Source organism: Prosopis cineraria, unplaced genomic scaffold (assembly GCF_029017545.1).
Source record: "Prosopis cineraria cultivar Desert tree isolate PC_DT_omini unplaced genomic scaffold, ASM2901754v1 PC2, whole genome shotgun sequence".
In the NCBI taxonomy this organism is placed as follows: domain Eukaryota; kingdom Viridiplantae; phylum Streptophyta; class Magnoliopsida; order Fabales; family Fabaceae; genus Prosopis; species Prosopis cineraria.
This window is the reverse complement of record NW_026555333.1, coordinates 38,880,787-38,886,786: the sequence shown is the minus strand read 5'-3', so window position 1 is coordinate 38,886,786 and position 6,000 is coordinate 38,880,787.

Below are 6,000 nucleotides of genomic sequence, written 5' to 3'. Positions count from 1 at the left end.
AACCTCTTTGGACACCTATATTTGGCTTGGGAATTCAAGCTTGGAAGCTATTATATTGAGAGGTAAACCTTTAAGCTCTCAAAGGTTTGAGATAATCGGAAAACCTCACTTTGAATAGTTATGTGTTAATTGCAATGTGGATGTTAGTTATGTGTTTAATATGAAAATTTTGATTTGTGAATGAGTGCATCATGCAATGAAACCTTACATTTATCAAATCATTTTAATATGTATTTAACATGTTAAAGAGATGTCAAAATGAGTTTTAAGTTGCAAAAGTGATATTTGAGATGAGTTACATGTTTGTAATGTATTTTAAATGAGTAGTTAATAATGGATTTGATGAAGATGAGAAATTGTGATTAAAAAGGGTATGTGTATGTGATATAAGTGAAAATAAGAAATTGATGCTCACTTTGGTAGTGCTCGGTAGTGAGCGCAACGTGTTGACTTTAATATTGAGTAAATGAAATGTGAAAATAAGTGAGCATCATTTATGGCATGATTAATAGGCAAGTTCGCTTAGGGATTGGGAGTAAAGAAAAAATTCATATGGTATTTAGGCTATCCTCTGGTATACAAAGGTATAACCTTGTCCTATAATTTGCATCGGAATTGTCCCATAATTTGTTGAGGACCAGAACTTAGCTTTTTTCACCAATTCAACAAAGAGAATAACTTAGGGTATGAGACACCCTAGAGATTCAAGAGTGGGGAAAGTCGTGGTTTGAGAGTGAGTTATGTGATATTTGGTTAGGTCACACCTCATGATTGGTGAGCTTGGGGAGTTTAATCATATAGGAGGAGCCTTATTCAGTATTATAAGCCACGATTTCAGTCTGAGGAAATAAGGAAGGTATAAGGTTGATTAATCATTATCTATGTAAAATATATGATGTGTTACACATGTTGAGTTGTGGCAAGTTGTGTGGATAATGGGTCATAGTCACATGTTTAAATGTATTGTGACGATGTAACTAGTGTATGTGAGATGGAAATAAATTAAAGGAGAAATGATAAGTTTGATATGTGGTTAAATATGTTTTAAGTACTTGGTTTTATATGCATATACTTAGTTTATAACTGATATATAATTGCATAGGGTTAGTTTTATCTTGGTTACTGAATGACTAGACTCACCCTTCTTCTTTAATACTTTTCAAGCTCTAGCCTTGGTGTAGAGAGGGAGAAGGCTTAAGAGGCCAGGAATTAGCACATTTTTATCGTATGCCTCTAGCTTAAATTTATTTTTTTGTAATAGCATATAATTGCTAATTTTAAGTTACATACCATCATGCTTGCACTATTTTGGTTGTTGTAAATATCTAAGCTGTGTTTTAGGCCTTGAGTGTTTGTGTATGATTATATATAAGTCAATAGGGCCAAAATACTAGTGCAAGTGTAGAAATGATGTTTTGAACATGTTTTATTTGGTTTAGGTGCAATGCAATGGTAAATGCCTCCCCTTTTTATTTTTGGTGAAATGGGGTTGAGGAGTGATTTTATATTATAATCATGTTTTAGTATGTATGATGTGTTGTACTGATAGTCCTAAGTCCAATGGATATAGTCCAGGTGTTAGGAAAAGCTTTGGGCACTTGTTGTGGGTTTTGGGCACCTTTTTGTGTGAAAGTTGTGAAAAGTGGTCAAAATATGTTTAGGTGTCTAATTTCTTAGTGTAACTTATTTTGGAAGTAAAACCTATGCCATTAGCTAGTTCATGTAAAGAGTTTTTGTAGGAACCTAAATCACATCATTCGGTCGTCAGACGAAGAATTGAGATGCGATAGAAGTTCCTTAATTCTACTGTTAAATTATAGCAAAATCTCTGATATTTCATGCAACACACCGCGGCACATGGTGCTTGAGCCACGGCTTATGGCACAAAGAGCAACACGCCGCGGCGTAGCATGCATGAGCCACGACGCATCGCCCTGTTTCACAGCATGTGAATTGTTTTTTAACTGTTTTCAATTTCTTTCACTCCTTTGAGGTATCCCATGCTTTGGTAAATTACTTTTACTCTGATATAAGAGTTTATTATTGTTTTAAACTCATTTTAATTACAAAAACTTGGGATCCCTTAAATTTGAACTAAAACTTGGTAATCACTTTTTGAGTAATCTTTTGATTACCATGTGTTTTATTGGTTTGTTGTGTTTAGTAGAGTGAGATACAAGGGCTCAGGGGATGTGTGATATGGTTCATATCACATATCAGTTACCCTCTATTTTTTAGGCGTGACAGCTCACATAAGTCTTCTAAAAGAAAGGTAGTTACTTTCTATGAAAATGAATTGGCGCATCACTTAGAAAATAGTAAAGAGTAGTGGAAGTTATGGAAAAAAAAAACTACAACTAATGGCCTTATAAGAGCATGGAACCATAAGAAAACTGCCACCTTGTGCCTATAAGAAGAAAGCCACTGCACATATGCTCTCTTTAACACTTTGACATTACACATAACTTTTCAACAATCTCTCTGAACACTTTACAAATCTATTTGACTAGTGCAAAACTAAAACCTTGACCTTACATAATCTCTTACTTTACCTAGCGTAACTCTTTTCATCCTTCAACAAATTTGACATATTTTCTTTATTGCACCACACATTCAGCAAAGAGCAAAAAGTTCTCTAAGAACTAGTAGAGCACTAGCTCCTAGCATAACGATAGTAATTTTTAATGGGTTGAGCCCATGGGCTAACCCATTTAACCCACAAAATTTGACGGGTTAGATTAAATAAATTGGCCTATTTTTTAAAATGGGCTAGGATAACCTCATGCGCAAAACTAGCAGGTTAACCGATGGTTAAACATGCTAGCATATTTTTTAAAAAAATAATTTTTTTATTTTTTAATCACATTATATCTTTTTTATAAATCTACAATAATGATAATATTTTTTTAAATATATAATTTATAACTCCCAAATTTGTTCTTTACATTTGAAATATAATGTAAATCTTTTTACAAATTGCAAATAAAATTTTTGCTATAGCTTGTAAATCGATGATTTATTTATTTTTATAGAAATATTTTGAATATATATTATTTATTAATCTCATAAAATCTATTGATTGAAATCATAAATATGAATCCATTGAAAAAAATAATATGGGTTTATATTTAAATTTTTTTCTTAGTGAGACATAATGCACCTAAGTGAGAAAATGATTAATAATAAAAATCTAGCAAAATAAGTTTGCTTGGTTGAATTCTATGTTTATTTTATTTATTTACAAGTTCTTTAATTGCTAATTTACCTTAAAATGTGATATATATATATATATATTTATATATTTATGTTATATAAATTTCAAATTTCTTGAAAAAATTATGGTAAATTTTTATGGGCCAACCTGCGGGCTAACCAGTTGGGTAGAAAATAGGGTGGGTTGGGTTTTCTAGCCTGTTTTATTTGACAAGCTGGCCCAATCCAACCAGAAAAAATGGTAGCTCACATGGGTTAGCTCGCGGGCTAGCTTGTAATCCATTTGCCTAGTGCTAAGCACACCGGTGCCTTTTCTTTTAATTTTTCATCTTTTATTTTATATAATTTTCATTCTATCATTATCAATATCATGGTTGCTCTCACTATGCAAGTTTCATATATTTCTCCATCTTTATTTCTTCATTTCCTTTATTTTTAAGTACTTGTGTTTAGAGAAATTGTGGTAAAGGACCCTCGAGAACTCACCGTTTGATTTAGAAGTCAGGAACATTTCACCTTTTGAAGATACGCTCCTCTAGCATGCTTGTAAAAAAAAAATCTAGCAAAAATAGCTTGCATGATTACATATTAGGTAGGAGTTTGCCCTAGGAGGAGTTAGTGTTATTCCTATCCATATGGATACTACCAACACTATGGGCTAGTGTTTGGTTTAAGGTAGGGTCTTCTTGAATTTCACCCAGAAATAGGCGTAAGTATAGGTTACCCATCCCCTTGAGTCCTTAATGTAAGATCACCTAATTAACTCAATTAACTTAACTAATTAACATAGTAATTAAGGATTAACCTAGAGTCCATAATTTGGGTAGACCGAGTTTATTTAGGTTAGACTTAAAGTATCATACCCTATAAAAAAGCTCATATAGCAAACCCTAATCCTAATGTCTTCAGGCTTCGAGCTTATTCAAGCTAGTCCTAATACTCGAAACTTTTTAAAAATATTTTTTATTTCCTTTTTTGAACTAATTTCAATTTTTAATTTAAAAACTAATTTTTTCCCAATCAATATAAACACAATAGTACATTCTAAAATAGTAAAATACATGTAATAAATCATAAAAATTACATCAATATGATAATATTAATAGTAAAATTTGGAAAGTTAATTGCTTAATTTAACATCAAAGTCATGCTACCAATAAAGCCTACAAAGGTTCAAACAACATGAAAGCAAAAGTTTAACAATATATAACTGCATAATTCCTTCACAAAGAAAGATGAAAATTTAACAATAAAGTTTGGAATATCATGCTATCAATTTTATCTAATTCCCTATTCCTCTTGACTCTCTTAACTGACATTGTCATTATCATTTGAAGTCTACATTTGAACTCTTAGTGGCAGGCACATCAACATTTAACATTTATTTAGATGATTTCCTTTCATTTTCAATCACCATTTCATTATCTGCAATAAATGAATATAATTTAATGAAACTGGTTTCTAATCAAGAAAGAAAAATGTATATAACTATAATTATATATTACCATAATCTTGAAAACCACACAATTAATTACAAGTGCAAATAAAAGCCTAAAAATTATAAGGAAGAATAGTACTGTGATATTTTGTAAGAATACGTGAACCAAAGTCATTTAGGCTTGTGTTTATGCCTTTAAATGAAATTTTAATGTACATAACCAAAAAATTCTTTGAAAGGCTAAGACAAAACATATCTAGATAAAAAACCACTGGTTTACTTGAAATATCAAGGCATAAAATTAACTTGGGAGAGAAGAGTGAGAGCTTGATATAACATCTTAAATTTTAAAATTTGAAATTTCAAGTGTTTAGGAGGGAAAATTATTCAAAATAAGAGAATTACAAATTTAATGATGTTTTTGGATTCTAATATGATTTTTAGATTATTAGATAGCCTTAGAAGAGGGTTAAGTTGAAGTTCGAGTATATTGGTGCACAGAAAGGGCCCAAGATCGTGCTGGGCCAATATGTGCCTTGTATTGCAGTGAACGTGCTATGTGCCACGATAGACCTAAAAAAACTTGGTTAAATCATTTCACATGTGTATTAGAAAACAGAGGAAGGAGAAAAGGAAATGCAAGGAGCAATAGAAGAAGAAGTCATGGGTGTTAAGGCTTGATTTTAGGAGCTATTTGGAAGCATTTTAGGCAAGATTCATCCTTGGGTAAGCTTTTTATATCTTTTCCTTCCCTATTATGCAAAATTTCTAAATGTTTGGGACAATGTGAGACTTGATTTCATATTCTTTTAGGTTTTAAAGAACCTATTTCCTTGGTTAAAGTTTTGGGGAGTTAAATCAAGTTTCTAAACATAGATTTATAGATTTTGTAGTGATTTGAAATTTTTAGTTATAATTTAGACGAACTTTAAGTGAAATTTGAGAGTTTGAGAGCAAAGTGGATAGAGAATTGATGTTATTAGTGTGTTTAAGTGTTACATGGGATTAATGGAATGTATTGAAAGTGTTGAGGGTGTTTAAGTAAGGTTTTGGTTACATTGGAAATCCAAAATTATGCTAAAAAGGGGTTAACTAGAATGAGAATTGATGATTAAATGTTTAATCTTATAGATTAAATTTTGATTGGGCATTGTTATGCTAATGGACATGTGTGGGCTATTGTTTAACTATGGCAACCCTTTTAGTGACAAAAAGATTGAGGTAACCTGATTATCTAAACTTACCATTTGCGTGTTTGGATGGTTGTACAGTAATTGCAAAAGCTAATATTATTGTTTTGAACTAGTATAGTATTAATATGAAAAATGTTTATGATTTAGAAATTTTAT